Here is a 23,071-nt window from a genome sequence, read left to right on the forward strand (position 1 = left end):
GTAGTGATTAAGTGATACCAGTATCTATGTATCAGGACTTAGTCACAGATGCAAAGTTTGTGTCTATATAGCGGATCTATAGTGTCCCCTGTGCAGCCGAAGATTTTTAGCTTGGTGGAAAAAAAAAAAACATCTGGACATCTGTGGCCATTAGGCAAATGAAACCAGGTCAGAAATAATAACTGTCTGGAAAACACATTTTTTCTTTTTCTTTCTTTTTTTTTTTTAATAGTTTGAATTTTTTTAGCTGTTATTAACATAATGTATGGGTTGAATTCTTCTGATTTAGGATAAGATTTGACACAATTTTATAATGCAATTTGCTTTTAAAGATAATAGAATACTACAGGTATGGCTGATAATGCATTTTAGCAGACTATATTTTATTATCCAAAATGGATTAAATAAATCAAAAGCTAAAAACCTTGATTAATTATAATAAGTTCCTGATTAGTTAGCTATTATGTTACTTTACCAGATGTTTAAAGTTAAGTGAGATTTATCCTGTCCTTTTGGTCTGTTTTGCTTTAAGTCTTAATCACGTTAACTTTTCCTGTATGTATTTATACAGGAAAAACACTGTGAATATTCTGTCCATTTTTCAAAATAAAAATACTACTGAAATGTCCTCTGGACAGGCACTTTTTACTAAAAAATAAAAACAAAAAAAAATACAACCAAAAAAAGTAATCCGATTAGGAAAGCCTAGATAATGTATGAAAAATCTGCTTTAGCACTTGTCAAAAATGCTTTTCAGAAGGAAAATATGCTAAAGAATAGGAAATGTACATCAGGAGAAAGATTTTATGTAAAGTCTCCTCCTAAGTACATGCATCAGTTTCCGATTTATGACTCCAGGATCTCTACTGCAAGAGCGTTTCTAATTCATTCCCATTTGTGGAGCCCTTGTTTTTTCTGCTTCCTCAAAATGCAATGTTATCTAACGTTATTTCATGCTGAGATGAAGCACTGACTGAATCAGTAAGGATAACTGCTGAGAAAGAAGAACAAAAGAATTATATGCATCTAATAGTCTAACATCTTCACTGAGGATATGCTGAGCTAGTAAATATGCATCATCTATCCCTAATGAATTATCTCATGCAGTATTGGTTCCAGCAAATTTTTGTATCTGGAAAGATGCTAGACTGTGCAAAAACTTTTATCAATAAAGTAGACTCAGAAATATTAGCAAAAAAACTCACAAAAAACAAATAAACTCAAACTTTTTGTTGAGTTAGTTTTTGCTTGAGTTTGAAATATATTCATTATTTCAGCTATTGGGGAATCAGCCTTCTGATCTTACCAGCAGCTGGTTAATATTTTATATGTTTTCCTGGTCTAGGCCAGAATAAAACTAAATTACACTGAAGATGCTGATGAGATTTTTATGCTTCACAGACACACACAACCCATTGACAAGGGCATTTGACTCAGACTTAACTTCATGACCATGGGAATCATGTGGGAATATTTGCTATTCAAGTGTTATGGCATTTCAGAAATGTTAATATTTGAATTATGAATGGATGCCCTGGATCATAGTTAAAAATTAGCCTATAGAAACAATATCTCATCTGGCTTTATATCTAGGCTGTACAAAGAATACTGTACTAAAAGAACCTGTTTCTGCATTTAGAGCCTTGCAGAAGATGAGGCAAAGTGAAGACAAATTTCTATAAGCTTCTGAAAATTCACACAAGTGTCACAAATATACTATAAATAGGAAACCAGGAAAAAGGTTCATGATTCTGCCATTCTCTTGAAGAGGGAAGAGTGGCTGGAAAGGAGCCCAACAGAAAAAAAAATGGGGTTGTTGGCTGACAGGTGGCTGAACATGAGCCACCAGTGGTGGCCAAGAAGGTCAATGGCATCCTGGCTTTTATGGTGTGGCCAGCAGGACCAGGGCAGTCATTGGACCCTGTACTCAGCACTGGCGAGGCTGCACCTCAATTTCCGTGTCAACTTCTGGGCTCCTCACTCCAAAAGAGACAGTGGGGTTCTGGAGCGACTCAAAAGAAGGGCCATGAAGCAGGGGCTGTTTGTCCTGGGGAAAATTAGGCTCAGGCTTCTTATTGCACTCTAAAACTACCCGAAAAGAAGTTGTAGCCAGGTGGAGACCAGACTCTTCTTCCAGGTCACTAGTGACAGGACAAGATGAAACAACCTCAAGCTGTCCCAGGTTCAGACTGGACATCAGAAATTTTTTTTCACTGAAAGGATGGTTAAGAGATGGAACGGACTGCTATGTGAGTTGTTCGAATCACCATCTCTGGAAGTATTAAAGAAACAACTGGGTGTGGCACTTAGTGGAGAAATACACTTTGAAAATAAGGTAATTTCTATTTAGGAATATTTACATTTTTTATTTCAGTTATTAAAACCTACTATGAATATCTTCTGATATAATTCCCTGTGATCTTGAAGTTATTATATGTTTCTCCACTAGGATTTTCTCCTCCTATATGGTAAATAGTGCAAATAAACAAGTAAAAATAAGCCAGAAAAAAGAGAGGTTCAAATTTAGAAACTAGTGGCATGCCAAATCCACCCAGTGAACTAGAACATAGAACTAAAAAATACATCTTGAATCAAACGATAAGATTTTTAAAAAAACAGCTTTTACTTCTGTAAAACTCTTCCTTTTCATATGACAGCACATTATTAAAATGAATCATTGATAAGAGTTTGTAGAATACACCGTTTTTGTGTATGTTCTATGTTGGATATGGGAAAATAAAAATCTACCTTTGGGACAGAATTTTAAAACTAATTCTGTAATGAGTGATACGACTCATTACAGTGGATATATTTATCCACTGCACAAGTGAACACCAACAGTAGATGATGTTTAGCTATAGGGGAAAAGTGAAGTTGGAAGAATGTGCATTGTCTTAATTATATATCAGTCCTCTCGGAGATTTATTTCCCCCCATTTCTTACACTAAGGAAATAGCTTAATATCAGCACTTCTTATTGCTAACTATCCCATTTGTTATTCAAATCATTTGTAAAGACAATAGATGAGACAAAATAAATGGTAACCCATTTTAAACCCTGAAGATTATCCGACCTTTATTTTTTCAGCTGAAAATGCTCTTTGAGTCTGGGCCTCTATTATCTCTCAGCCAGAAAGGTCACAGGTGAGTGGCACAAGAGACTTTCTCATCTTACAGGCAATGAACATATTGCCTCTCCTTGTCTTTTAGACTTTACATAGCAGAAAACTGATAACTAAACTGTTTAAAAATACAATATTTTTCTTGATTTCCTAAATTATTTTGGTCATTAAGTATAATTAATACTCTATTCTATCAGTATATCCCAACAGAAACTCACAAAGAACTTTAAAGTCACAGGATATAGGAGTATGATGTATATACTAAATTTTAAATGATGGCTGGGAGATTTCAGCTTCTAGTTATAGAGATTTTTCCAATCATTTAATCATCTCTGTTTTTCAGATGGGCACATCATGTAAATCTATCTATTGCAGGGTCAACAAATATATGAATTATGCTCTTGTCTCTCCCTGAACAAATATAATAAAACCCTTTAGGATCATTCTTTCGCAAGTTAGTAGTAATGGTCAGAATTTGTATAGTCCCAATTCTCTCATAGTCAATCTCTTATGAAAAAAAAGAAATTTGGTGTTATTGAAGATATACTTAAGCAGTTCAATTGCTAATTTGAAGACTGTTAACTTTTGTTTATTTCTTTTTAAAAGAACTTTAGTTGAAAAAATGAATTAATCTAAACTACATTCTTCAGAATTAAATAAAAGGAACATGCTTCATTAACAAAAAAAAACCAAAAACAACAAAAAACCCCCACGATAACCAAATGAACAAAAAGTGATAGAATGAGTTTCTGGTTCTGTAAATATGTACTTTTGATTTATGATATTCACCAACATATATTTATCAATGCATAACAGTGCTATTCATGGGATTATTTGTGCTCTTTGGCAGGAGAATGCAAAGCTAGCACACATGCCCATACACTGTACAGCAGACAGCAATAAATTCTACTTGACTTCATGGGATTACAATGTTTTTCTTTAAAAGCTCAAATTTGTCCAAGAAGTAAAGAGGCTTTCCTCACATTTCTCTAAGGTGGCCAAATAGGTAAATATGGCATCTTTATGTTAAAGTGGGAGAACTAAAGTAAGGATATGTGAAATAGTTTCACATAACAGAAGCCATGTGTTCTGTTACCTCAATTTTATGAGAAGATTTGTGAGAATCTGACAGAAAGGCAGTATTCTGATAATGTTACTAATGTGCACTCTGACCATATTACCAGATTAGTGCTCCCAACAAAACACAGCAAGCTTTGTAGCCTATCCACAGCCAAAGCAAGGTCATGCCCTTGGTCTTAGATAATTTTGCTCAGCTTAGAAAGCCTCTTCCTTACTTATATCATCTGCATATCACAGGCTGAATGAAGATACTCATAAAATTTTTCACCACTTTGAGCCTATAACATACCATACCATGCATCATCATGGATACAGTACTTTGAAATACAAATTAGCTTGTTGAGAGGTTGAGTATCTGTCTGTATGCTATTGTGCAGACATTCCCAGAAGCTGAGTCCAATTCATGCCATGAAGGACTGGAAAAAAAAATTTAAGTGCCCTGAATTATGTATTCATGTAGGGTTGTCACAGTCATGCATTAATAGTTATGCATTAATAATAGGGAAAGTAGTTAAAAATATGACTGTTCTGTATTAATAGACACCTGAATTCATATTGTTGTGTCTAAAAGCATTTTACAGATAAGCTGATCTTCTTTTTATAACTTTAAATATACTTAAATAAATGTTGCTAGAAATCCCAGAAATCCTTTGATTAGACTAAAATAATCTTTAATTTTATATGAAAGGTTGTTTAGAGGGTTTAGTTAGTTTATGATAAAGATATATTGTAAGCACATGTATTATTTTAAATCGTGACATTGTCTCAATAATACTATATGTAAAATGCTGATAGCAAAGAGATACCATGTATGGTTAGAATCAGATATGTTTTCATGCAATGGGTGAAGAATTTTTTAATTTAATATCTATCATGTCTTGCAGATATTTTTAATAACAACCCTTTGGAATAAAATGCAATACAGCATTTATATATATTTGCCAGTGTGCTATGTTGACAAAAGAAGGAGATGAAAGCTTCATCTCATATAAATATCTATTCATAGGTCACTGCTTGTGCAAAATAAGATTGACATATATGCACCTGCTTTTACTAAGGGGGTTAATTCTTATTCACCAATGAGGAATAGCCCATAATTTTTTGTGGGTTGTCAATATGTAAATGTTATTAATTTTTTCAATTCATTTACTAGGCAATGATATATTCAAAATCTTCTAAAACCTATATTTTTTTCTATTCCTAGAACATTTTCTTTAATTTTATTCATGTAAGTCTTATTGCAGGTAACAGAGAATATATAGAAGACTTTAGGCCTAAAATTACCTATAAATGATAGTCTATCTCTCTTATAGATCTTCTTTCCATGAGAGATTAGCTGTTCACAAAACTGATTCCTATCATCCATCTATCATTGACTTCAATCTTCCAATGAAATAGAGTAGTTCATCACTATTATTTTGGTGACATTCATCTCTACCCTCCTGATTCTGTGGGAGCCTATACGCTTCTTGAGTATTCATATTCATAAAATGTCTCAAGAGCATCTTCTGCATGGAGCTTTTGTTGACTGACTCTCATAGTTCCAGTACTACTACAGTGCTCCTTGTATGATACATAACCACTTCTTAGGTGTTAAGCACCTATCTACAAATACTGATCAGGGCTGCAGTGAGAACTCACCCAAAGTTCAAAGAAATCAAATAACCAGTGTATTTTGGGAAACAAATTTTCCCTTGTTTTATCACCATCATTTCATACCTCTAAGCTTGTTTGAATCCAAATATTAAATATAAATTTCAAATAGATCTATGTTCCTGTTTTCAAAAAAGTTTGCTTAAATTTTGAAAGTAGTGTCATAGAGTCACAGTAAAATTTCATTGGAAATCTACTTTCCTATCTCTCTCCAGATCTACAGAGAAAACGATGACATTTCACTGAAAATAAGAAGTTTTGACATCTTCAATTTTCATCAGAGTTTCTGTTTGTATATACTTGCAAGATACATTGCTTTTATTGTTGCTGTCTTATTAATGCTGTAAATATGAAGCTGTAGCAGTAACAACTTTTTGCACACATGTGTCTATGGCCTACCTATGCTGAAGCTTTTAATACCTATACTGGATAAGTTAAAAACTTACAGCTGCAATTTAATTTTATTAATCCTCTGCAACTTTTCTTTTGTGCTTATATTTTTCTATTGCAGTTTAACTTTATTTGTTTTGTCTATCAGAATAGAAACAAAAAAATTTTACAGAGACTAGGATGAGAATTAATTTCACATTTAGATAAAATATTGCAGATCCAAGACAGTATGTACAAAATCAAGAAATTTCTAGTTCACATCTCTCTTTTTTTTTTTTCAGAGGTATAAAGCAACATTACTTTAAGTATCACATAGCACAAATCACACTACAGTCTTAAGTCTTTCTTACATTAAGGCCTTTATCACATGGCACACAAGTTTTAAGCTTCCTAATGCTAGCTCCTCCTTGAGCATTTACCTAAATGATACCTCATTTGAAAATCAGCTGCATAATACAAATGAATCTGTAGACTTTTTAGTCTTGTTCTAATAATTAATAGGAACTCTTCCCAAAACAGATCATGGAGACTAAGCAAGCTGAATTACTCTAGAATAGAGTTATCTGATTGTAGTATATTATAAAATTATATACATGGTGTATATAAAAGCGTTGTCTTTCATAATGGAAATGGGGATCTTTAGACAAAGAAACAAGGATAGAAGCAGAGAAAAGAGTTTAGGATACTTGCTGCTCAAAATCCCATTCTAAATTTGATGTTCATAAAGCAGGAGAAACTAGCCAGGTAAAGAGCAATAAAGTGTGCACATGGCTCAGGCAATGTGACACCATTATCTATACTATGGATCTATTATGGAGTGTGGGTGCTCCAAATTCTCCAGCTTTATTCCATGGCTAATAAAAGAATATAATGAAGGCAGAAAAGACTTAAATCTTATCCTATATTCTCACCAGAATACAGTTTCTACACACTGCTGAGGTACATGTGAAAAAGGGTGAATTATACACAGGTCTTTGCTTTTTTACATCTTTCTTTTGCCCATCATTTCCTCATCAAAAATGATGATGAATTAAAATTTAATATTTAATGTCCAACTCATTTGAAAGTTTATTTTTTCTTTACTTTTACATGCTTACTATGGAATAAATTATAATGCCACCTTTTCATAGTGTGGGTTTATAGTTTCAGATTTCTTCCTTTGATTAACCTCAGAGGCCTATTGTTGAAGAGCAAAATATGCAAAGCTAAACTCATGTAAGCAGTTGCAGAACTTGAATTCAAAGGTGTAAAATTACTTAAAGGTTCTTAATCTTTTAATAGCCAAATATAACAAAATAGCTCTGGAAACATTCTCTGATATGCTATTTAATATAATATTCATAATGTTAAATTATTTATTTAATTCTTTTATGTCATGCAAAAGTACTAACTAATTAAAGAGTGATAGTTTCGTATATACAAAACTGCTAATAAAACATAATTGCCAAGAATTATATTTTACATTCTCAGGTAGTCACTTTAAATACACTGTTTTTATTCATCCTGCATGGCAGTTTAATCAGTTTCTTTAATTAGTTATAATTCTACAAGCTTGAAAATCATATTCTTTTCATTTTTCATCATAGTTTTATTGTTGTATAATACATAGGAGTCTTATTTCATATTACATTATCATTTTAAAAATTCATCATTCTTATAACTAGGGACAACATTCTCAAAAAAATTCAAATAAGGAACAGTTATGTAGCAATAGGTACAGATGTAGATGCTGAATAATATGAAAATGTTAATCTTTCACACTTTTGATGAATTATTTAGAGGAACAAAAGGGAAAAGTAAAACAACTAAAATACATTTTAACTAAAGGCACAATTAATATGAGTGATTAGCTAAAGAAAATTCATTTCCTTTTCATTGAGATGGAAATAATTCTGAGAAACTTATTTTTTAATAAGTGGACAAAATAAACTCTGTAGAGAATATAAATCCAGAAAAATAGCCTCCAGTCTTCAAAGTGAACTGATCAGCCTCATAGAATCATAGAATCATAGAATATCCTGAGTTGGGACAGAATTACATGCTTCTTATTTAGTGTAATTTTAATCTTAATTATGAGAATTAGAAGACCAACTGAATCATAAAAAGTAAATACTAGGGAAAAATTCAGATATTTTTATGAAGGTTTTATTTCTCTCTTCCTCCAGAGACTTCTAGTAATATATAATATTCTCTTATTTTTCTCCCTGATAATTTTTGTAAATTAATCTATTCCAGTTTAAGTGCAGCTCCCGAGGAAAGGGGAGTTTGGCCCTGGATTCCAGACCCCTTCACAGTAGCTCTTGTCAGTGGAGCAGCTGACCTTGTCTTCATCCAGATGAACTCCATACCTTGTCTCCTGGGGAGAGGATATCCCCAAGGTCCTTGAGTTTTCTACATCTCCCAGAAAATAGTCTTAGTTTAAATAATAGCTTACATAGTTTAGTGACAGTTTAAATAATCAAGGAGTTGGATATGGCTTTTTTATAAATTATTTAGACACGGTGAAAAAAAACCAAATCCAAACCTCAAAATGAGTACAGAAAACAAGTCATCAGAAGGCAGATTACAAATCTCTTGTTGAATGATATTTAGGCAATGTTTGGTATATTCATTCCTGATACACATTTGCTACATTTGTATCATGACTTCAAATATAAGCCCTATTTCAATTAGTAGAAGTTGGTGAGCATCTTACACACAAAACATCAAAACCGAGACTGAGTTAATCAGCAAGGGTCAAGAAGTTACCATTGACTCCCTGTACTTAAGTGTGAAAGTGAATGTCATGAAAGTGGGAATACAGCAGTCTGGAATATAAATTGTGATTTAAAATAAGTAGAAAGGTCATAGGAGTGTTTAACTTCCCATTTTCATTCATCCAAAATAGGGTATAACCTAAAGTTCCTTTGCCAGCATGGGTTCTTTCTTGGGAGTCAATTTCATTTAGTTGAAATAAGAAGATGCAAACTAGCTGTCATTCTTTGTATGCTTCTTTTTCACTAACATGCATATCATAACATGTAATGTCACTTAATCAAAACATCTTGTTTGTCACAAACTCAATTCAATTTACAAGCATTTAAAAGTGTAAATAACCTAGATCAAAACAATAAGTAACATCTTAATATTGTAACCACATGTCTACCTTACTCTACTGTGCTAAAGATTTGTGACCTTACAACATTTTATTAATACCTTAATTGTAATTGACAAGGCAATTTCATGTCTGATGTTGTGTAAAAAATACAGAGTACCAGCCACAAACTTTTAATTGCCATGTTAATTCTTCTAATTATAAGTGGCAGCATAATTATCTAGAATATTGCCCCACAAATGTGTCTTGTATTATTCTATTTTTTCCACCATGGTAAGGGTTGGGTCTTTCATTCCATTTAATAAGTAAAACATTCTTCAAGTTTCTGACATTATGCAAGTTTTTTTTATTCACTGTGCCACATTTAAGCCTTTAGTACAATAATCCAATATGATATGTAATCCAATATCAAAAATCCCCCATTATTGTATTTTTGAAAACTGAAGAGTTTCAGAACCAAGAATCAGCAAACATAAGTATCCAAATTCAATACCAACTTTCATAAAAATCCTGTCTGGCTTAGCATTTATGCTAATTACATTATAACTTGGTCTGTCAATCAGAACAAGACATTGGAATTGATAAATTTAAGTATTTTAGATTTAGTTTTAAGGAGAGGTGCAAGTAAACTCTAATTATTTTCAGTAATTAAAAATCCTTATTATTTTGCCGGAGTAACTTGTCTACGTGATGTAGAGACAGGAGATTTACCCCTTAGGACAGTGATTGCTGTGAATTTTTTTGTTCCCAAAGCACTAGCTTTAGATCTAGCAGTTTCCATTGTTACAATGTACCTGAAGAGTCCTTGTCTCTTTCTCAACCTCCTTTCCCTTCTGGAGTTTCATCATCCTTTGTATCAGGATGAACCTCAATGTAAGTTCAGCCACCATATCTGCCAATATATGAAATAATTTTAGCATTTTTCCTTCGTGGGAATCCAGAACTATAATAACAATATATCTATATTTATTATATTCTTAAGTTCTTGCTCAATTTTCCCTCATCACCTATCACATTTCTGTCAAGTTGTCAGTACATTCCTATTCTTTCATTTGAGAAAGAAGTACATATAGCTAGTAAAGAGATTGATTACCAGATTGCCTGAAAATAATTAATTTACCTATAATTTCTAGCAGTAGAAGATCACATATTTGTATTGGACACCGCTTTTTATTATTTCATGTTCCACTTGAAAGCAGTATATTTTTTATTTATGTTTTTTTGAGTCATCTGTGATGATGCATTTTTATACTGAATTTCAACAAAATATTGCAATGCATTTCATCCATAGCAGTATTTCTTATAGTATTAGAGGATTATAAATCATCTTGTCCTGAAGATAAGAGGTATATTTTATATAAACACAGAAAAATCAGAAACATCAGAAATCACTGAAATTCAACTTCTTGGGTCAAAAAATGCTGAAGTAAAGGTAGGAATGTTAAAATGTTATGACAGGATATCTGCCATTATATTCAGTGAGAAATAAAGAAAATATTAAAACTACATGATTTAGAAACATTTTTCTTTTGTTTTTAAAGAAAAAAATTCTTATTTTTATAAAAATGCAAATTGTCTGTTTACATATATTTCTTGACATATATTGTGACCAAACTGGAAGCATTAGTATAAAATTAAAGGATTGATTGCCTTTTTTGATGACATTAAAAAAAAATCCAATCTAATAAGTTAAATAGAAAACAATATCCAAACTGAATTTTGCAGAAAAAATTGTCTTGAACATAAAAATGTATATTTCCCAAATTATACATAAATTATAATTGTATTTACTGAGTGATTGGCAAATAGGCCAGAGCTCAACCAAAGTGAAAACAGTTGTAGATAGGTTTTATTTTATTTATTTATGTATATATGTCTTTATCTATTTATTTATATTTCCTAGGGACATAAACACTTTTAAAAGGGATTTCCCATGGCTTGCAACACTCCTCTTTTTTATAACTAAGGTTGAGGTCAGCCAGGAGACCTTTTCTACTTTTAAGATTTTTCTGGTTCTTCACAGAAGTTGTGAATTAAATTTATTACCAAAGGAGATAGCATCTATAGTTCAAAATGACTCATCTATAATTTTAAGATAAACCTTGCTAAAAATAATCTGATTATAATGTGAAGCTCTTCATGCAGAATGTTTTCTAAAATGTTTAGAGAAATAAACTGTTTAATATTAATTGTTTTCTTATGTTCTCTGACAGTTCAAATTTCACAATATGAACACTTGAAAAACTAAATAAAGGTGATCCTTTTTACATTTGGAATTATTTTTGTCCATGTTGTAAGAAAAATTTTACAGACTTTTAAAGGTATTTCTATCCAGAATACTTTAAAATTGACTACAGTAAGCTTCATGTGACTAAGCTGGAAAATATTTGCAAGTATAAAATTTATTTTTTTTGAATGCAAATTTCCTACCTGTTTCATTAAATACTTTTTATTTATGTTTTTAGCTGAAAACTAAACCTGGAACTACAAAGGCAATCTAATTTGTCCTGCCTCTGAAAAATGATCAGTAGTAATAATTAGTTGGGTTTTATTTCTGTACTCACAACCACCTGTTCTGCTATAGGTATCCTTCCTGCTATCATCATTTACTAGTCATTAATAAGAAAGCAACTTAAGAATGGACTTTGAAATTTCCAAGATTGTTTGTTTAAGCATTAATGTCAAGATCCAATAATTAATTTGAACAGTATAAGTAATCTGAGGAAGAACTGCAATGGAAAAAGATTACTGAATATATTGAATCCATTTCCTGGCAGTTAGTAATTTATTTTTACTGAAAATTGAGTTCAAATATATCTACAAATATATAATCTTATCAGGTAAATTGCTAAGTGACTCCATGTCTCAGGTAGAGATGATAGCATTTACAAGTAGAAAAGAATAAGATTGTTGAAGATAATCAGAGGACTTTTTTTAAATCAGAAGGAAATACCAAATTGCAGAATGTTCAAAAAGACTTGACAGGAGAAATAATGTGCAGCTATGGCTATTTCCATGAAAGATGTCGAATTTACAAATGTTTATCACACCCTCAAGTCTTCTCAGCAGTTCTGCTCTCAGTGACTTCTTCTCAGTCTATTCTTATGTCTGGGTTTGCCCCAGTCCAGATGCACCATCCTGCACTTTGACTTCTTAAACTTCATGAGGTTCTCATAGACCCACCTCTCAGGTTTGTCCAGGCCCCTCTGGATGACATCCCTTCCTTCTGCTGTGTCAACTGCCCTGCTCATGTTGTGACACCTGAAATCTTGCTGAGGGTCTACTCCATCTCAGTCTGTCATTGATGAAAATATTGAAGAGCACCAGTCCCATGACAGAGCCCTGAGGACAACACACATTACTGGCTGCCCGCTGGACACAGAGCCATTGACCACGACTTTGACAGGTCAGCTCTGGGGGGTAATTGCAGAAATCTAGGTGAAATGAATGCTGCTTCCATCAATGATCACAATTATTCTATGAACTCCAGTGGGAGTTATTGTGAGTAACTCATGTTTATCTTAAGTACATGAGTTTGGTATAAAGATTAAGGTTCTGATGTGGAACAGCAATTTATTCCAAGAGTAATTACACTAAATCAATAGGAACTAGACACCTGTTTTCAACATCAGAAACTGACCTCTGCAATCCATCATCTACCACATTTTTTGTTACCCCACTACACTGTCTCAGGCCTGGGTAAGCACTACATACACTATATCAGATTCTCGTTATGGAAATTAGCCACCTGATTATGTATGTATTCTCAAGAAGCGAATTAGTCCAATTGTTTACAAAAAAATAATAATTGCATTTTAGTTCTATCAAAGATTTTCCAAACATCAAAGATGTTTGTTAACCATTTTTCAAACCTATTTGATTCTCACACTCTAGTTTTGGAATTTAATTTAATTGTTTTTCTGTCTGCACTTTCCCTGCAACTCTGGCTCGTTTTATTGTTTCTTCTGGCTCTCTTGATTTTATTTTGAAAAAAATAATAAATCAGACTTACTGGGTATGCCTCTGAGTTAGGGAAGACACAAGTTGTGTACTGCCTAGGGCCTGTCAGCTAACAAAAAATAAATGAAAAAGCCTCAAATGATAAGTGAGATAAGTGTGAAGGTATTGCAACATTTTAAAGTTTGTAGCAGATATTTTTGATGCTGATGGCAACTGTCATTTGAGTTTGGGAGTGTGACAGAAAAGTTCTTATGTTTTCTTGCTCTACCATGGCAAGTGAAGAAGGAAAATGGTCTTTTCCTTGAACACATTCAAACCTGATGTTTGACATGCAGATATGTTTACATAAAAATTAGTCAGTAGCCACCTTTGGATCCTTGGGTTAGGAATGTTTGGTTCAGTTACTTGGGCAGGCTGTGACTTTGTCTGGCAGGACCCTAAGTATAACTCCTGACAGTGAGAGTTTACCAGCTGTGCCACAGCCACCACAGCCCACAGCAGTCACTGCTGTCTGTCTTATTTGTTCTGCTGGTGGAGCTGGCATTTCTGATCTGATCTATTCTGATCTATGGAACTTTAAATTACCTTTAGAAAAGCAATATTGTAGTCCATGAGGTTTTTCTTATAAAATACTGAATGCTTAAAAATATTGTTTATGAATTACTGTGTTATTAAATTGATTATAACATTTAAATAATGGATTATGATGTAAAAATAATTTAAAGTTCTTCTAAATTATGTGGAAAATGAATTTATGTGAAAAGAAATCTACCATCTGTGTTTTGCATTGTAGCACTAATGCTTACATCCAGAAAAAAGAATTTTTTAATTTTTCCTTATTTTTGATACTGCTATTATTATAATAATTTTTCCAGGTCTTGAAACTGAGATGAAAAACCACTTCTGTGTGGTGAGGCTACAAGATGTAGAACAACATCTGTTGCAAAGGTATCTAATTTCTTTGAATTCAGAACAATAAGGTATTACAAAACGATCTCAGGATATTACTGTAGTGTAACTATTAAAAAAAAAATAAGCAATTTAAGGAATTGATGGATTCATCCCTAAATAGCTTCTTTGTTAAAGTATTATTCCATTTTTTTCTATGGAGTACTTATGCTGAAATAAGCTATTGCTCTAGTTGTTTTGTTCTATCCTTGGTTCGCTTAGGTTACAATAAAACAAGCTGCACAAGGAAAATGCAATTCATAATATAAATTATCTTCTACAATTTATATCACAGATCTTGTAGATAAATATATGTGAACAATTTCAATAATGAGTAGTATCTACAGGGAAAATAAATTGCAGCTGTACAATAATCTTTACTTTTTACATCCTCTATATCCTCCTACTTCTATATCCAAAAAGTAGTTATTCCAAAAGAACATTCTTGAGTTCATGACAGGGATTTTCTTTTGTTCTTGTGCAAACTCACATGATTGACACTTGCTCATATTCCTATGGTCTTCTATCTCAAAATATTTTTGAAACTTTTTTTTTTCCTAAATCATCATCATCAGGAATAAACAATGAAATTTTAACCACATTCCTCTCAGTCCAATTGTTGTTTCAAGTTTAAATAGTGAACACATTAGCACAATTTCCCTACTCCTTTTTGCTCTTCCTTAAATAAAAAAATCTCTTTTCATTCAGTGATCATTGCTGCAATGGCCAAAAGGCAGATATTTACCTTATCTGTTAAAGCAAGGAGATCTGCAAAAAGCTCTGCAGGGCTTGGATTCATTGAACCTTTCTTCATGCCAGGCAGAATGGAGAAGGTCAAGCTGGTGTGGTAGCAGTGACTTATCCTACTTCTTCCTGCTTCTCCCAAGAGTAAACTGTCCAGCATTGAGACTCTAGTCTCCTTTCTCCTCTTTGAATAATTGATTTGACAGAAGGAGAGGAGCACCTGCTGGCGGGAAGCTACCATCCCTGTAGATGCAGACGTTGGCCTACTTGGCATAAATGATTGTTTCAGCCTGATTTTGAGAATGTTTTTGGAAGAGCCCCATATATGAGAACTGGGAAGTATGTGACATAATGAGTAAAATATAAGCTTTTTCCTTTTTTTTTCCTGCCTCATATAAATTTAGTAGTTAAATAGCAACAATCTATGTTTAATAATTTATTTAGAGAAAATTAGGATTCAATGCATGTGTTCAGGTTTGCAATAATTACTGTAATTGAAGAAGCAAAAGACCTTCATCTAGGTTCTGCAAAAAGAGTTTTTAATAAAAAATCCTTATGACCTCAGGCCATGATCATGGACAGGGAAGCCAGCTGATCATAGTGGCTACACATAAAGAGGGTAATGATTTGTAAAATTTTACCATTTGTTGTTTAGATTTCATAATTATTTTGTAAATGGCCATGAACCCTGAAATATGGCTTGAACTAGTCTTCCTAAGCACTGAAATTTCTGTCTGAATTAATACTGGTAGTCATCTGCTGGCCACCTGAAAACTGAGAAAATTAAATATTTGCAGGCTAGCATGCTTTCAAGCCTGTGTAAATAACTGGTGCCTGCAAATGACATTCAGAAGCTTCTCTGGGGCTTTGGAGAGGACCACGATTTCTCTGTGGAGTCTGTGACTCTCTGAAATGATGATTGTGGAAGAAATGCACCTTTCAGGTCTGATTGTTGCTGAGGTGAACAACACCATTCTCTAAGCACTCTGGCCTTCCGTAGTCTATAACTATAATATTCCCTCCAGGCAGTAGAAACTACCATACAAAGACATTAATTGGGGATTATATTACTCTTTGATATTTAATTACTTCCTAACCGCTGTTATTTCTGCTGAAGATCAAGAAAAATCCCACCAGCTAAGCAATGCCAAAAGCATAGGGTGCACCTATGGAGAAACTTATACTTCCCTTTCTTTGGGGGGAATATGGACAAGTAAAGAGGCTGTATAAGCATGATTCCTAATGATGTTCATCACCTGAAGAGCAGAAACTGCTTGGTGCATTAGTCAATGTACACAGGCTTAAATATTTCCCTTTTTGTTTCCCAGATCTCTCCCAACCACATAAGCTATGTTCCTGCACCATGCTGGAACATTCTAATATTAAATTCAATGGGATGTTTTTTAACAGCTTTCTTCGTACTTCGAAGAATTTGCCTGAGTAATCTAAGAATAGTTATACACAATGCCAACCCTGATCTTACAGAGGGGAGGTTGTCTCAAAGGTTTTGTGCAGCTTCACCTAGAACACACATCTATGGCAAGTGGTAGCTGTGGGCTGACTCCTGTCTTCCAAGCACTTGCCTGTGACTTTATTTTTTTTCTTGCCATTTTGTTTGAAATCTATATTGCACCCCTTGCTATTCCAACTTTTGCTTCCTAAAAATCTACAAAACTTGTCAGTAAAGCCCACAATTTACATAGATATTTATCACATCCAAGGTTTACTCCACTCATAGATCCTCAGACCATCACATTTAACTTTGGAACTTTTTGTAGTGACTAAAGTAAACTATATGGGCTTTAAGCGCAGCATTTAAAGTTATGGAAGCTTCAGGTTATGCCTCTTGGAAAACAATTTCAGATGAGGGGAAATCCAGAACAGATTTTTTTCCTCATTTCTTTCACAGAAGAAAACTCACCCTAGTTCCTTGGTTTTACTGAGGAAAATATTCAGTTTGCCTTTGAGTGAAAGATAGGGATGAAATAATATGGTGAAAAGCTAAACTTGAGGACACTGATCCAAAGTGTGAGTAATTAATCATCTTTCATAGGATTTTTTGTATATGAATAACTGAGGATCTGTCTCCTTCTACTTGACTTTAGAGAAAATGAACAGGACCTTCTTTCCCTCATTCAAAGGATTCTGTAGAGTCATAACAAGGATTGTCAGCACGTCCTCAAAACAGCTGATTCTGGAGGAACAAGGTAATTCAAACATTTTTCAGGGACAACCCAAGACAACTGAGCTCAGCTGATTGGCTAATGATATTTATAACAAAAAAGACAACAATCTAATTATTTTCAGTATCTGTAAAAAAGTGTTTGCAACAATGGCAGATGATGCTGAAAATTGAATATGTCCATGTAGGTATTTAGAAGTGCAGTGCAGTAAAGTGTGTGTACATTTCTAAAGCACATGTCTTTATCATAACTGTGTGAAAGACAACCTGTACAGCCTTCATCGTCTCACAGTTTGTACTTACTGAAGCTGAAAATACATTGACTGCCACTAATCATGACAGTTTTTCATAGACTTCATTTCACGTAGGCCAGTGAAGAGTATCATTAGATAGCTTTGATCTACAGAAGCTTGGTTTTATTAATATTCTGGGCACACTTCTCAATCCCAGCCCAGCCTCCCCTGCCACTTATTTCCCTATTTTTTTCAGATATGCTGGTGATGTGGGTAGATTCTGCTATATTTATAAGCAAAAATGTATTTATGTTTTGGAGTTTGTATTTTACTTTATGGAGAAAGTCTCAGATCAACACCTACAATTCCCAGCTTTGAAGAAATAAGTGTAAATAAATATTAAAACTGGAATGAGACCAAACTCAGTTCTAGACTGCCAAAAAATATTAGAAGCTAATAATCTTTGGTCAATTAAAACCATAAATCTACTTTACAGTAAGCTACATTAGCATGTAAGATTTCGATGCCTTATGCATTTTGCATTTTGATATAATATTACAGTATTCAATTTTAGTACCACACATTATTAAATATCAGGTTTTCTTAATGAAAAAAAATATTTTCCATAAAATACAATAAATATAAGAACCCAGAAGTCATTGCAGCAAGATAAGCAAGACTGTTATACTTAACAGTGAACACAAGTGCTAAAAGGAAACATTATAATGTTCAGAGCTATGGTCTTGATCCTCTTGATTGACAAACTCTCTTCTCATTTGAAGATGAACTGTGGTTCATTCAAAAGCACTTGTCCAAAACCGGTAGAAACTTTTTTTTGTCAGAAGGTTAGTGAAAACAATGTAAAAAAAAAGCTACCCAGTGTTGAATTTGAAGACTGTTTCATTGATAAATCAAGACATGGCAGCATCACCGTTAGAAAGAAAACCCCACTCTATTCATTAAGCTTTGATTCATTAAGCTTTCATTCAAATAATGAAAGTCTCTCCTAAGTTTATTGTAAGAAAGGATAGTAGAGTATTGCTTCTGTTGCAGTTTTGGCTGGGATTGAAATAATTTTCTTCAATATTTCTAATATGGAGCTGTATTTTGGATTTTTACTGAAAACAGTGTAGATAACTCAGGAATGTTTTAGCCATTGCTGAACTGTGCTTGTACAGATTCAAGGACTTATTGCTTCTCACCCCATCCCACTGGAGAGTAGACTAAGGATGCACAAGAATCAGGGAGGGGACACAGCCAGCACAGCTGACCCCGGCTGACCGAGGGATATGCCATACCATATGGCATTGTATTCATATATAAAACTGAGAAAATAAGTAAAAAGATGGGAATATTCAGAGTGATAGCATTTGTCTTCCCAAGTCACCATTTAGCATGACAGAACCCCACTCTCCTGGAGATGGCTGAACACCTGCCTGCCCATGAATGAATGAAGTGGTGAATTAATTTCTTTTTTTCGCTTTGTTTGTGTACATGGCTTTTTCTTTACCTATTAAATTGTCCTAATCTCAGACCATGAATTCTCTCACTTTTACCCTTCCAATTCTTTCCCTGTTCTCAGTGTGGGTGGAGTGAGCAAGTGACTGCCTAGGCCTGAGGATTGGTCTGTGAAAACTCTTATTAGCAGCTCAGTTACTGATTGGGGTGATACCATGACTATATTGACCTTAGGGTGCAATATAGCTTTTCATGCAAAACAAAACCATTTCTGATTCACAGAATCATGGAATGAACTAGGTTGGAAAAGATCTTTTAGATCATCAAGTCCAACCTATGACCTAACCTAACACGTCATCAAATAAACCATGGCCACATCAACTAAAGCGAGTGCCACATACAGCCTTGTTTTAAACACGTCCAGGGATGGTGACTCCACCACCACCCTGGGCAAATTATTCCAGTGCCCAATCACTCTTTCAGTGAAGAATTTTTCCTGACATCTAACCGAAACTTCCCTTGTTTCAGCTTAAGCCTGTAACTGTTTTACAATAACTGTGAAAACCACATATGACATAGGGGCAAGTTTACCCTGTAGCAAGGACTACAGATTTAACTCTGTACTCAGTTTTATCAAAATAAATCAGGAAAAATACAATTCAAGCTACATAAATTTCTCTAGTCAGCCAGCACAGTACATTCTGGATCAGCTCAGAGGTTTCAGTTTTAAAAATCATAACAGATTATAAAGGGCAGAGGAAGTGAATGGCCAATTGAGAAACATTGCCTCTTAAATGAAAAATATGCAGTAGGTCAAATATTTTTAGACGTGCTAAATGTGAATTTTTTTCTGTGAGGAACAATGGAGGGATTTCCAATCCCCAACTAATCTACTGCTTCCATAAATATTCAGTACATTGTAGTTGCTAGTAACATATTGGTGGTGTTAACCTTAACATTTGCTCAATTCTTTTTTCCTCAATTCTTTAGCTTTCTCACTTCTCATTAAATAGTATTTGAATACCTCTCTTAGCATTTTCTTTTGCAAACAGCATGACACAATATAGAGCTTTCTTGGCATTCTAATCAATGAGATGAAGTGTGTTTTACCAGCATAAAGAAAACCTACTTTAATTGAGAATTATTGTTAGCCTCTTCATCCTTACTGTTGAACTATGCAGGCCTTTATCACATTAGTATTGCATGGCCTACAAGAAGGGTAATTGCATCATCAGTCTCTCTTGGTTTCTGTCACAGCCCTTTTAACATGCTCATCCTTTCCACTACTTCATGATTTCATTTTATATTCACCTGGGTCAGAATCATACGAGCAGCAAGAACTTTCTGAATTAACAGTTGCTGTATGCTCTGATCTAGATTTCTTTCTCAGGAATTAAGGGGAAATAAACTTTTTTTTTTTTTTATAAAGAGTGTCCTTTTGAAATTTTATGTCCCAATAGATGGATGCTGAATTTTTATTTTGGAGTTTGAATTTGAAATACAAACTAGTAGCCTATGTATGTCTTTAATAAAATTACAGAGCATGACTTTCTAAATAGTATAGTCCTTTAGGTACCTACTGCACTTTCATTCCCTTCAGAGAGTTAAAGCTGTTTAAAGGCCCCAGCACTGTGGCAGTTGCATTTATGAATTTTTTTTCTTTTAAGTTTTTTTGAGACAAGAGATAATACAATTGCTGAAAAAAAGAAAAGCTGAATCTTGCTTCCAAATTTACATTGGCAATATGGGATCCTTGCATTTCATATATTCATGGGACACAGTCGAGGGAAATGTAGGGATGCTTATTATTAGTGGATGCAAACCTTCCCTCTTTAATTATATAATATATTTTCAGGTATCTTTTTTTTGTCATAATAATGAAAAATATATAAATAAAAGCGACAAAAATAATTATAAAAATTACTTATGACAGCTGATAGAGATAGCAAGATATTTGTCTTTTTTATCTCAAATATTTTTTTTATCTTAATGATGTGTATATGCCTATAGACAGATATAGATATTACACAAAATACAAAAGTTCTCTCTGTAGGTACAAATCCTTATGCAGACACAGGCTCCTTGACACTTAGAGGCAAGGAAAAGAACATCTGGATGTTAACAATACAAATAATACTTTCATTCAAGCCCTCTCAAAGGTCAAGATTCTGTCACCAGTATTCATAAAAAGTCTTATAAAAAGTTTGAGAAGTCTTATTTCAATAATTGGAGTACATACAGAGTTGAATACTGTCTGCAAGAGTGCAAAAAAAAACCAAATCTAGCTAAAAGACACTTAAAATGTTTGCTGGTGGGATGCCCTCATTTCAAGCCATTTTTCTGAACTTGGTATTCAGGTGAGGTGAAACAGATTCCTAAAAGGCCTGAATAATGCCCTAGGAAATAGTCCAGATTCCTACTTTGCTTGAAATGTTACGTATTTCTTTGGCTACTGTGATGCTGTTCTTCCATGTTATATCTAGTAGTTGCAGTATTATTTCTTCAGAGAGTGATGGAGGGAGCAGGATGGAATTAGGAACCAGACACGATCTGCTGCATGAGTCTTATGGGAGCATGTTACTTCAGAGCCAGCCTGAATTTTCTTCTTTAGTTTCAGAATTTGTCTTTTGGGAAAAAGAGTGAATATGTAAAAGGTAGAAGTCAGACAATACTCTAGGGAGTCATGTCACCAAGGAGAAAGCCAAGGAAAGCATAAATATATTGTGAGTTGAATCTGCTGGTAACTGATACCAATTACCTTCAAATCCATTTACTGACAATCTGAATATCTTTAAGGAGGAATTTACATTGCAGTAGGGAAGAAAGATATATAGATCTAAACATTATACTCACGTTCACAACGTAGTAATTTTTATTTTCAGAGAATGACTGTAAAGTATCCAATTTAATATCATTGCAGCTACTTTATGTTCACCTGAACATGTCTAAGAATATAATAGATTCAGAATTTTTAAAATACATTTTCAATGTTTTTCTCAGCCATATCCTTCACTTCATGCTATTTCACTTGGATATATGGCTTCCAGCCTTATTATTAACTATGCAATTTTTAAATGACTTGAAAATTACACAAAAAATAGATCTCCTCAAAACTAAATTTAGACTGGATGGGGCTCTGATTAATCTGGTCTAGTGGAAGGTGTCCCTACTCAATGCAGAGGAGTTGGAACTAGATGATCTTTAAAGGTCCAATCTATCCCAAACACTTCTATGTTTCTATGATTACAGAATTATTATCCTTGGATTCCATGCTAGACAAGATAAACTTCAATCTTTATAGATCTTTAACTGTATTTCTTTGTCATCTTGTGAGGACAAGAGAAATTAGTGGAAGAGTTTTATAAAAATAAATAAAGAGAGAAAAAAAACTGATGAACATCTGTTATTTCATAATGATTTAAGCTTCAAGTGTTCCCGTGATGGTGGGAAGTCCTATCTTATGGATAAACTACAAGACAGAAAAGATCAAACAGTATATGATCAACAGATATCACTGGGTTAATCAGAACTGTTTTGAGATTTATGTAGTTTTATTATTTTTTGCTTGGCAGTACCCTAATAAATTTATCAACACATAATAGTTTCTTGGAATAAACACTTAGGCTGTTAAATTAACAGACTCACAGAACTGTTGGGATTGGAACCTCTGGAGATCATGCAGTCCAACTCCCCTCCTAAAGCAAGTTCACTTAGATAAGGTTGCAAAGGATTGCAGCCAGGCGTGTTTTGAATACCTCCAGAGAAGGAAACTCCCCAATCTTTCTAGGCAGCCTGTTCAATGCTTTGTCACCCTGAATATAAAGTTTTTTGTCATGTTCAGATAGAACTTCCTGTATTTCAGTTTTTGTCCCTTGCCCATTGTCCTGTTGCTGGGCACAACTGAAAAGAGTCTGGCCCCATCCTCTTGACACCTACCCTTAGGATAGTTGTATGTTCCTTATCACAAGAAACTGGAGAAACATGAAAAGCCTAATTGAGGCACTATTAAAAAGAAAGAAATTGCTAATGCTGTCCATTTTGAATTTTATATTATTTTTTTCCTGTCCATTCTGACCATTATATATTTGAAATATAATTTAAATTACTATCAATTAGTCTTACTTGCCAAGAGAGTAATAAGAATCTAATTTTCTTCATCTAAACAGCAGAAGTTCTATTTTTATTATACCTTTTTATGGCAGAATTGC

Source organism: Taeniopygia guttata, chromosome 4 (genome assembly GCF_048771995.1).
Source record: "Taeniopygia guttata chromosome 4, bTaeGut7.mat, whole genome shotgun sequence".
In the NCBI taxonomy this organism is placed as follows: domain Eukaryota; kingdom Metazoa; phylum Chordata; class Aves; order Passeriformes; family Estrildidae; genus Taeniopygia; species Taeniopygia guttata.